We start from the raw sequence: 12,605 nt of genomic DNA, 5'->3' as shown, positions 1-12,605 counted from the left end.
CACAGCATAGACTTTGTCTTCAAATTAATGGTCCATATTCACATTTACCCTGGCTTGGATCCAAAACTAGCTTTCATTTGAAACATTTACCATGACAAAGCAGAATTTCGTTTACTTATTGCATTTGGCCAATCAACAAACTTCAAATGAGCTAACTGGCATTCATATTCGGTGCAATGTAGTCCCATGTATCAAATATGGGTCAGCCCGTTTTATCACCTTAGCGATAAAGATTAATTGCAAGACACATTTTAACAAGATTTCTCTGCATGACTGCTTTTTATTTTTGTTTTTTTATGGGTACACCTAATCGCAAGCTGCCCAGAGTGAGCTGACAGCACAGGGAATTTAACAGCTATCCCTCTGCCTGTTCATTACCCCACACACTTCTGAAAAACACTGCTCTTTCTGACTTATGGCAACGGTTCAAAACGTGATAGAATGTCATTTGTGGAACACATCAAATCTATTGAATAGCATTGCTTGAGAGAAGAGAAGAGGGAAAGTGAAAGGGGAGGGCGATTGGTTGGGATAATGGTGCTTGGAGAGGGGACGACACAAAATGCATCAACACGATGAGTCCGCCAGGGATTCATTAAACAAATCAGCCACAGGGGCTCGCTGAGTGGTCTCGACCAATGAGGGCTGATTATTGGTTGAGCAGAGGGAGTCAACAGCCTCCAGTTTTTTTTTTTTTTTCTTGTTATTCTGCAGAATGATGGATTAAAACGTGTTTGCAGTCGGCAGCGTTCAGGCCTCTGCCAGGGTTGATCATGTCTATGTCTGTGATCTGCCTCTCTCTCCCAACAATACCCTAAACCCAGCATCCAACCCAGCATGCACATTCCGTCTTCTGTACCCTGGAACCCTGAACTTGTGCCAAAACAATATGATGGCACAATCTTGGGAAAGCTTGAAAAGAGCAGTGTATGCCATAGATTTATACGAATGTTGGATGCAGTGCAAACAATCAAAACATTGGTCCTAATATGTGCTGTCAGCAGACCGTATGAAAACATACCGTAAAGCTGAAGCATTGGTTTCAAAGACGGGAATAAGCTTATTTCACAAATTGCCTATTTATGTTGATTCTGCTTCTGTTTCATAGGGTTTCTTAGAATTAGAAAGAAACACTAGCATTTTGCCACTTCACACCACTGCATCATTTTGAAGTGTCAAAAATGTTTATTTTCTGAAATATTTTTACTGAATGAAAAGGGTTACGGTTGTCAATATTGTGTGTGTGTGTGTGTGTGTGTGTGTGTGTGTGTGTGTGTGTGTGTGTGTGTGTGTGTGTGTGTGTGTGTGTGTGTGTGTGTGTGTGTGTGTGTGTGTGTGTGTGTGTGTGTGTGTGTGTGTGTGTGTGTGTGTGTGTGTGTGTGTGTGTGTTTGTGTGTGTGTATGAGAGTGTGTGAGTGTGTGCGCACACGCGCGTGTGTTTGACAATGTAGTGCACTGACTTTTGACATTTTGACTTTGACAATTTGCCCAATTACCTTTACAGATTTCCTCACAGTAATACATTGTATGTGGTGCCTGACCAAAAATCAATTAAGCAACATAAGATGCACAAGCTCCTTGAATCGATACCATTTATACAAAGTCATATCATGAATTAATACTTCATGTCTTATTTATGCATACAGACATGATTATATCTATAATATCGCCTCGGACATCAGACAGCTTCAAATTTTGCCATAGGACATGAAACACAGCACAACCTCTACTTGTGAGATCTAAGTGCAGCTTGTTAACTTCAAGGTCAACCATTCTGTCATGGAGTGTCTTGGCTGACATTAAAGACTTAACCCTATCCAGACTGGGGGGTGGGGGGGGGGTGGGCTAAAAGTGCCCGCACCAACTTTGATGTTGAATAATTCCTTGACGACTTAAGCTATGACTACGAAACTTGGTGACTTTTCCTAAAATTTAGTTGACTACAGTTTAGTACCAAAAGATTATGTTTATCATTTTTGCTGTTGCCATGGCAACGGTTTTCTGATAGGTATGTCTGACCAAAAATCACTGATCTAAGTCTCATTATTGTTCCTTCTTCATAATGACGTCATAATACCAGATAATGACACAACAATGATGCCATTCATAGATGTCCATATGTAGATCATCTCCACAAAGTTTGGTGGTCATACCGTATTCCGTTCATGAGTTATGGGGGGGGGGGGTCAAAAGAGCCCCCCCCCAGGCCCAGGAATGCCAAAAAAGCCCAGTCTGAATAGGGTTAATCTGAAAGTTCCTTCTCATCTAGTAGGCCCGTTGCCTGGTTAACACCAGACCTAATCACAGATCGAAACGATTGTGTAGAACTAAAGGCAGTATGGGAGTTCCCAGGCTAGTAGGCCCGTAAAAATCTCCTCATTTGAGCTCATGCCTCACATCCCTCAGGGGCTGTGGCACTTTTGGAGCTGTTGTTGGTCTCTTCTGGAGAAAAAAATCATTATGTATGTCCAAGACAGAATGCCAGTAAAAGTGAGCTCTCTGATTGGACAGGACATATTAACCCATTGATGCTGTGTTGTGCAACATTGGCCCTGTCGTCTGGAGCTGCATGACACAACATTCAGACTCATGAGATTTAAAACGATTTTATTAACAAACTTGGTATGTTAGAGCTGCATGAACACATTCTAATGCAAGAGGCATGTTTTTATGTGATTCAGAGGCTGAGATATTTTGTTTTTTTTATAGGCAGAGGTCAACTTTTCTTAAAAGGGCTAAGGCATTCAGCAAGTGCTTTAGGCATCAATGGGTTAAAAGGTGTGTGGGCACAGGTGTACGGCACTGCAGTCTACCAAGGGCTACAGGCAATTTTGTCTTTCTTTCTTCCTAAAATGAACAAGCGCAACAGGCAATGGCACCTCGCATGGACAATGAACGAATAAAAACAGCCGCTCAGGTGAGGCTGTCTCTCTATTGCACATCACGGCGAATGCAGCCAAGCGCCTCACATGCCTAGCACAGCCTGACCCCTCCCCCAGAGTCTGGCTGGCTGCCGTCTGGAGGACTGCTATTTTGGAGCGGCTCCTGAACAACAGCTTGGTCTGTCGCCAGCTCCGCCTGACCTCCACAAGGAGGTGTGGTTGCATGTGGAGGCATCCCTTTTGTTGCCTGGTGACGGTGCAAGGGTGTAGCGTCATCGCCTGGAGAGCTCGATGACTGATGACCTCATCTCCTCATCTGCTCTCCCTCTCTGAGAGAAAAAAAACCACCACACTGTTCCCTGTGTGTGCACACTGCTGAAACCATGCAGCATCATTTGTGTGCTGTACTTGCTTACAACGAAGAGAAAAAGGTGGGCTAGTTCCTTAAACTATCCAAAACCCCACACTTCACTGTCATATTCTGTAAGCAGATGCTTCAGTGTTTCTACCAGAATACAATTACTGTACTTACTAAGTAAGACATCTTCTGAAACATATTCCATGAAGTTGAAAAGTTTACAAACAGAGCTATATCCTACTAGGAGCAAAAAAACTGCAGTAGTGACAGAGTGAATTACAATATTTCCCATGAACACCCTAATTAGCAAGAAATGTAACTTAGCACTGCTGGAACAAATAGTACAAATAGTGCCGACATATGTGAGTTTATATTTTTGTATTTTAGGCATAGACTCAGAACTTGAATTTCACAAGGTCCTGTTTGTTACTGGGTAGGCTATATTTCAAAGTTGTCACAAAACAAAAGCAAGGTAGGTCTTTATTTGTGTGCCCCTCAGTGTATGACTAAGCTCGCTCGGTCTCTGACAGAACTGCAGCACCTTGTTGTCTCTCTGATTTTCTCTTTACATCTCTTACTGTTTTTCTTTCTTCAGACGGCAAAGGCTTAGACTACAAAGTCAAATGGTTTCCCTTTTCCCCCACAAAGTATTAACTATGCATGCAATTGTTTCTAAGAAAGCAACTGTAATAAAGCAGCTTTTCCTCATTCCTTCTTCTTGTTTGTCCTCTTCCTCTTCCTCTTCCTCCTCCTCCATCCTCTTCTTCTTCTTCTTCTTCTTCTTCTTCTTCTTCTTCTTGTTATTACTATTATTGTTGTTGTTGTTCTATACATGCAGCATCTCATAGTGTATATTTCGCTGTTTCTTACCTAACAAGTATGAACTTCTCAGGTATGAACTTCTCATATCTGCATGCATTAAACAATGTTTGCATATACCCTTAATGCCATTGCTATGTCTGCTGGGTCTTACGTGTACCTGAGTGACTAGGAAAAGCACAAAAAAACCCATCTTGTCTGCATATTAATGTTGAAAACATTGCCTACCTTGCCAGCTGAACTCATCGCTGAACAATACCAGACGAGGCACCTGTCAAAAATAGACAGAGTGCACATTTGAAGTGTTGCTGAGCGAGGACATGTTTTTGAGCTGCCTCCAGGATATCTCTGACGTATACGTAATGACGGTAATGCAGAGCGGCTGGTGCAACAGCAAAAAACAGGGATGATACAATGAATTGACCATTGCCATGTTACCAGGGCTGGACTGGACCGGAGGGAAGAAATATAGGGCCCGGGCACGTTTGACTTAAAGGGGCCCCTCATAATTAGTGGAGCAGAACTGAGTCATCAGTGGGCCCCGCACCCTTGTGGGCCCCTATTTTCAGAAATGTAATAACAAAAATGTTGAAAATAGGGGGCCGCGAGGGTGCAGGGCCCACCGGGTAATGCCCGCTATGCCAGATGGCAAGTCCAGCCCTGCATGTTAGTTACAGACAAGCATGGAACAGACACCACATATGGCTCCAGCATATCTGCTCACTTGGGACATGGGGCAACATTGGTAGGGCGACATACAGCACTTGCTCACAACTCTTTTTTTTTGTTTTTTCAGTGGTGGCTTGATGGTTAAAGTAAAGAACTTCTGGTCACAGGGTTGAATGAATACATCTTGAAGTGCTCATTTGGTGGCACTGAGTTTAATGCATTGTCGTAAATTTGCCCTCAGGGTGTCGTGAGCACATAAAGCCACCGCCGCACTAAGTAGTGCAAGAGCACCGATCCTTTATGCAGTATTTAATAGCAGCGATGCACGCACGTGTGACACAAACACTTTCTTCAGCCGTGCTCTTCCAGAGCTGCAAGCCTTAAGAAACCATCTCACGGTTATAATAATGAGTCTCTAAGCTGAAAAAGTAGCAGCACTCCGGTTTAGTTTACTTTGCCCGCATGATTGAGATTGCACCCACTTGTGTAGCCTAGTATAGCACAATAGACCTGAGAACAAACACCTTGGTTGGTTCAACTATAATCACCCCCATTTTGGCCCATAAAAACTTCCACTCAGCTCATGCAAGCAAAAACCTCAGTGAATTCCACGTCCATATGACACAAAAGGAATTCTTTCACACTTTAGAAACTGTTTTTTTTTTCCTTCACAACCACCACAAACAGATGGGGTGCACCAGCAACAACACTCTAATCAAGCAGCTGTGGGTTTGTGTACACAAGAAGTAATGAATAATCAGGAGCTTGGCACCGAGTGCTCCTCATTAATAGTAAGGTGTTCTAATTAGGTTTGCACAACAGGCCTCGCAATGTAACATTTGGATTCAGCGATAAATCACACAATTTTTTCTGTTTTTACCGTTCTTCTTCTTCTTTCAGATCATAAGCTCACTAAGTTGGACAATATGGAAGCATACATGCTTAGAACATTCTTAGCTTTTTATTTTTTGGCCCAAAGGATAAAACCGGCAATAAAAATTGATGTTATCTACACTGTAAAACCTTATAAGTTGAGTTTACTTACAAAAACCCAGAAAAGTGGTTGCCCTAGAAAAACTAAGTAATTATGAATGATTAAACTTACAATCTTTTGTGACCTCAACTGTTGTATATACTCATTATATGTAAAAGTTTAAGTTAAATGTACTTAAGTCCAAATTGATTAAACCTACGCCCCTCCATTCATCACCACAAAAGAGGTAGCTACCATGTTATTGTGGCACCTCCCATTCCTCACCATGACTGAGACAACTGTGGCATGGAACCAGTCCATCACACTGCTCTCTTGTATTAATAGACCAAACTATCCATAACCACTGAGAAATTCAAGTTTCTGCAGTATGTGCAATATTATTACCATTTAATTATTGTAATCTCCTGGATGATAGTACATTAACCAGTGTGCATAGAATACTCTAGTTGAGCATAATTAGACAATCCTGAAATGTCAAGTAAGCAACACACCAAAAAGGATACCTGCTACCACAATACTCACTACCAACTAAATACCTAGCCAGCCAACAAACCAGTCCACCAGCCAACCAAAAGAGTCAGTTGTCAGCTAGCCAGCCAAAGAGCCGGCTAACCAACTAACACTCAGTTAGTCAGCCAACTAACCAACAAACAAGTCAGTTGTATGGCTAGCCAGCTAACAAACCAGCCATACAGTCAACCAAAAGAGTCAGTTAGCCAGCCAACCAGCTGGCCAACAAACAGTCAGTTGGTCGGTCAGTTAGCTCACTAACCAACAAGCCGGACAGAGAGCCAGCGAACCAGTCATTTAGGCAAGCAACTCAAGCATTGTGACAGTCTGAGTTTTTATAGAGGTGAAAGTTAACCATGTGACCAGAGTAATCAGGCATGTGGCAGCTGCAGGTAGTAATTCAATGAACTTGTAACAGTCCTATGTACTCAAGTGAGGGCAGGTACTAATTGACAGGTTGATTGGGCACTACCATTGTTCCTGGTTGATGGTAGGCAATGTCAATTATGTCATGCAGCATTTGACTTTCAATTGTGCAATGGCACTTCACAAGATAGCCTAATTTTACTAGGTGGCAATATTCTGATTTAAAATTGGATGCTGCAGCGTGGCCATATTGTCAGTTGAAATTTGAAACGATCTGTTAACATGAAACACACTGCAGGAATACATTCAACTGCCCACATCTGGGTAGAGGCCAGTTGGTGCAGCCTGAAGAAAAAGAGGCGGGGTCATAACCAAAACTTATGAATTTAATCCATTCAACTAAAACATATTCATCTGAACAACTATTTCCTCAAATAAGTTGTAAATACTCAGTATTCTTCAGAAATGCCATCAAACTTCTATTTTTTAGTGCATTTTACTTAGTCTTGGTAAGTACATTTGATGTCTGGGTTTACAGTGTACCATGTGCTCTGTAAACTCCCCATTTGAAACAAAAAGACTTAAAAAAAGCTAAGCACTTTGATATCAGCATTAAATGGTCTGTTTTTGTGGTTTGAAATCAGAACACAAGAACCCATGAACCATGTCTATTAAATTAGAGTCTGCGCTTCTGAGAACCAGAAAAAATAAAAATGGTTGTTTTTTCCCGGCAATGTATTGTGGACATGACTGAGTTATTGGCAGTCAGTTGGGCATGCTCAGATAATGTAACTGAGTGGCCTTCACTTAAACCTTTTCCCGATCCATTATGTGTGTCCATTCTTTATTACCGCCCGCCAGACAGCAGACTCCAGTCCAGTGCACTGCTGCGACCGTTTTATTAGCAGAATGGAGATGGTCTCCGCCAAAAGGTTTTTTTTTCTCCCTTTCTCTTCTCGAAGATTTTTAATGCATAATGATGAATTGCTTATCCTTCGAGACTCGAAGGAGTTCATGGTCTCAAGACCCCCCTCCCATCTACCCACCCACTCTACCACAGCCCACACACTCACACACACATAGCGTGTCAGATGTCTAATTATTGTTCCAAAGTGACACACGTGTTCGTTGAAGTTAGGGACGGAATACATTAATGGGAGAGGCGGACATCGGGAGCAGGTGTCTACCTTGACAATGTCATTGTCTCAGTTCCAGCTGGTTGTACATCAGCAATTCATATGCATGGTTCAGCGCAGACCTATGACCAAAACAAGACTTCCCTGCAGGAGGTGTTATTTTATTCTTTTTTTTAACCAAAGCTGTCATCACCTCACTGCTGTGGTGGACTAGCAAGCACCTGTACACACATGCACTTTCTTTCTCTCCTACTCTCTCTGCTTCTCCCCTCACACACACACACACACACACACACACACACACACACACACACACACACACACACACACACACACACACACACACACACACACACACACACACACACACACACACACACACACACACACACACACACACACACACACACTCAATAACCTTGACTGAGCATTCTCGAATAAACCGAGTAAAATGTAGTTTAAAACTTGACTTTACTTTTTCTGTGAATTTCCTGGATGATGTTACAGTGTAATGATAGTGCTGCTGTTGTGCACCTGTGAACAGTAAGTGGTATGGTCTACAGGAGGCACCCTTGTGCCATTGATTATTTTAAACAATGCTGCCAATGTAAATATTGCACTTAGGTGACTTATGGGTGGGTAAATAGCCTAAATCATGGCTGCATTGGCCAAAGGGGCATACAGGGCATTTGCCCGGTGGACTGTTGGTGATTTTGGAGTGGTCCTCCCCTCAATGCAATGGTATCAATCCTCATTCTGCTACAGTTGACCTCTCTGAGTCAGATTTAAATATCAATGTTGACTTTTGTGGTTAAAATAGCTTTAAATAGATTACTAAAGCTGATGTCACTGGCTTCATTGTCTCTGTCAATGCCTGGCAGACCGGTCTTGACTGAAAATGCCCGGCCTACTTTTTCATCCCCGTCCAGCCCTGGCCTAAATACTAAATTCTTCCCTTTACCAAGTCCTTTGCATCAGCCCGGCCTCGTTAATCCAGTTAATTTGTTTCTTAATACACTGCAAAGACAGCCAGCAGCATCTCTGAGAGTATATGTGTTTCTCCATAACTCTTACCCTCTTTCCACTTTTTCTTTTTTTCTTTTTCTTCCTTTCTTTTTCCGCTGTACCGTTTATTTTGGTTGCATCAGCCTTTCGAAGTGTGGATACATGCTGTGGAATCAGGCAGCTCACCCTGACCGCTGCAGTTGTCATCTCACAATCTTACATCACACTGACCCTCCAGCTGTGTGAAAACACTCCACAGGTGTGTCTGTCTGTTAAACCATATTGGGTGTATTGTGACATTTACTAGTTGTACTATATGTACCATTACTACTTTTGTTGTTGTTGCTTTTGCTGTTGCTGTTGCTGTTGCTGTTGCTGTTGCTGTTGCTGTTGCTGTATTTGTGAAAGGATTAGTCCCTGTTTATGAGTAGACCTGAACTGTCTAACACAGGGTAAATGGAAGAGCTTTTAAAACACTATTGCCTCTTTTCCACTGCCGGTTTTCTGGTAGACAGCTCAACACAGCGTCACCCGTCCTCCAGTTTTTGCTTTTTGAATAGGCACAACACAGCTCAATGGTCAAGCAAAAAGTGGCTGCTGAGTCACGTTGTGTCGAGCTGTAGGCCAACCAGAAAACCGGCAGTGGAAAGGAGGCATAGATTTCTTAGTGTAAATATCCCATTCCAATGTTGGTGTTGAAAGTGATAAAAACTTTGAGTGTCTTCAAAATGTATGGACCCTTGCTTTCTGAATAGTCATAAAATCATTATGGCTTATTCCACAGGTCCACAACTTATTTAGGGGCTGTTATGCCTTTATTGATAGGATAGTGAGAGATGGTGACAGGAAGTAAGTAGGAGAAAGAGATGGGGGAGGATCAGGCAATGACCACGGGCCGGAATCGAACCTCGGACCCCGGTGTAACAATGCAGTGTCCTACCCTTTAAGCCAATGCAGGGTAGGTCCACAAATATTTACAAAACTATTAAAATATTTACCTATTCCTAAACTCCTTGCTGTGATGAGATGTGTGGTCTACAATTACCCATTTTTTGAGTTGTTTTCGTGGTAATAGCTTGTGGTAGGCCAATATTTCCTTCCATTGGAGTAAATACAGGTCATTTAAGGTCGAATATAAGCCCAATGTATACAGGCTCTCTTGGTGGCCTTCTGATTCGAGTCGAGTTTAGTGTTGACTCACACAGGCGCGACGTGAGCGTATCAAAGTCTGTTTACACGTCCAAGGTCAAGACACCGCTAGTATCAAATGTTGTTTGCCCTGCCCAGGCAAATGTGAAAGCTCATAGATAAGCTTGTCATCGGGGATTACCTGGGCTCGGCCAAGCGGAACAGACAAGTGTCTCCGAGGTTCAACGCAATGGGGGCCCTCTGACAAAACCTGACCAAGCGTACAGGCCAATTAACACACGTGAGCGCAAGTCACCCCCCTGTGATGCTAGTCTGAGATTGTCAGGCCCCTGTGTGTGGGTGCGTGCGAGTGTGTGTGTGTGTGTGTGTGTGTGTGTGTGTGTGTGTGTGTGTGTGTGTGTGTGTGTGCGTGCGCCTGTGTGTGTGCCCACCTGTGTGTGTGTGTGTGTGTGTGTGTGTGTGTGTGTGTGTGTGTGTGTGTGTGTGTGTGTGTGTGCGCGCGTGCGCCTGTGTGAGTGTGTGTGTGTGTGCGTGTGTGTGTGTGCGTGCGCCTGTGTGTGTGCCCACCTGTGTGCGTGTGTGTGTGTGCATGCGCCTGTGTGTGTGCCCGCCTGTGTGTGTGTGTGTGTGTGTGTGTGCCCGCCTGTGTGTGTGTGTGTGTGTGTGTGTGTGTGTGTGTGTGTGTGTGTGTGTGTGTGTGTGTGTGTGTGTGTGTGTGTGTGTGTGTGCCCGCCTGTGTGTGTGTGTGTGTGTGAGTGTGTGCGCGCGCGTCCGTGTGCACGTTTACGGGTCTGTTTGTTTGTGTGCCTTGGGAGCTATTTTGAACTGTGGCATGTTTACCCCGTGTGTTTACTGATGATCAGATTGAGTCCCTGGCTGTCCTGAAGGTCTCGCCTCTGCTACATTTCCACAGTGTAGCTCAATGTTTGTTCATGTTTAAAAGCCATGCAGTTTAATAGGCACAAACATAAATATTGTGAAATGTTACGGCATGTGTGGATTAGGGAAAATAAATGAAAGATAAAAAACAAATATGCATGTAAATGAATTCATGGAAATAACATTACATTTTGTCTCGATGAAGGACGTCATGCCTAACGGTGACAGTTTGTGCATGTATATGCCTATAAGCATGGTTGTAAATGTATTCAAATGATTTCTATACAAAAACCGTGTTGTGTTGTTCCCTAGCTTTGGCAACACATTCATCCTGAAATTAAGCTCGACATAATATGGTTTCATCTGACAGTGCCAATATATCCTTGTGAAGGCATGTTTTACTGGTGTGAGCCATAGACATACATAACAACATAGTATTTTATGCTTGTCATCATCCAAATGCATTTCTGTCTTCTCGCAGGATGAACAGCGAGGTAGTCTTGTAGATCAGGCAAATAAAACAGAGGATCAAAGCATTTCAGCCCAGACTAGAAGTCATTTCATGCCTTGTCATAACTTAAGCCAGGCCGGTCAGACAGCAGCAAGACTTACCGACTGTTGCCGTATAGCATACCATTACGCTTCTGGGCAGCGTAACTTAACCGTGGCATAACATATTGTGCAGCTGTAAGTTTGGAGTTGGGGAAATGAGAGGACTCCCAAACAGGTGAGAGAAAAAAAGGGAAATGTTGAATGCAGGGTGCCTACTTTATTTTTTCGTAGTGCTGAATTTTCCATAGTCTACACTTCTTCCCAACTTCTAAAGTTTAGAAATTTAGAATCTAACTAAACCATCTGCCACTTGAGTGTGTTGTCCAGGTAATGGTTCTCTAATTTTCTCTGTGGTCACGGACGGTACATAATTGTAAATGATTCAAACATATATATATGTATTTTAAAAACCACATAATTTTATGTTATGATCTTTAGTGCTCTGTCCCATGCTGGCAGTACGTGTCTATAATGTTTTTAAATTAGTATTCAGCAGAACCTAAAAGAGGTAAATACAGCTTTTCTCAACAGCTGCTTTCCTGATCTTGTGTACACTTTGGAAAACCTACAGAGACGACTTGCTGTACACAGCACTATTTTGGACGCTCTAGTTTGTAATGCTAATATTCCAGGGCCGGCCCAAGCCTTTATGGGGCCCTAAGCTAAATTTAATCTGGGGCCCCACATACCACCACCTACTGAGTATCAGATACTTCATAAGCTTCATTTACTTGCACGAGTGAGGTGTAGGAGCTAAGGTCATAAGTAATATAAGTTAATTTCTTCCTGGAACCTGCTGCTCATGGGGGGCCCTTGAGGCTTGTGGGCCCTAAGCCATCGCATGGTTCGCTTATGCCTTGGGCCGGCCCTGTAATATTCTTCTGCTTGGGAAAATGTGCTGGCATATAGGCTATTATGAGACACAATAAAAGTGTCATTTATAACGCGTGGCCATCCCAACATGCCAAAGGCTTCTTCTACTTGTGTGTATTAAAACAAGGCGCAAGCTGAGTACACAAGTGCTGATGATGAACGGTGTTTTCACAGAAAAGTTTTTTTGCATTTCAAAAATCTGCTTATTATGCAGAGTTCTAGTTAGGCTACAAGTGTGGTAGCTTCCAAGAAAGCACGATTTAACTTCTGTGCAGGGCCACCATCCTACCATACCTAAGAACAAGTAAAAGCTCCTACAGCACACCATTTTGCTGGCAACACTTTGTGGCCTGTAAATATCTAGACTATGTAGTGCTGTGTATGATGATTTCCTGGGAAAGTGAAGAGAATTA

Source organism: Engraulis encrasicolus, chromosome 12, assembly GCF_034702125.1.
Source record: "Engraulis encrasicolus isolate BLACKSEA-1 chromosome 12, IST_EnEncr_1.0, whole genome shotgun sequence".
Lineage (NCBI taxonomy): Eukaryota > Metazoa > Chordata > Actinopteri > Clupeiformes > Engraulidae > Engraulis > Engraulis encrasicolus.
Note: the sequence above shows the minus strand (reverse complement) of the source record.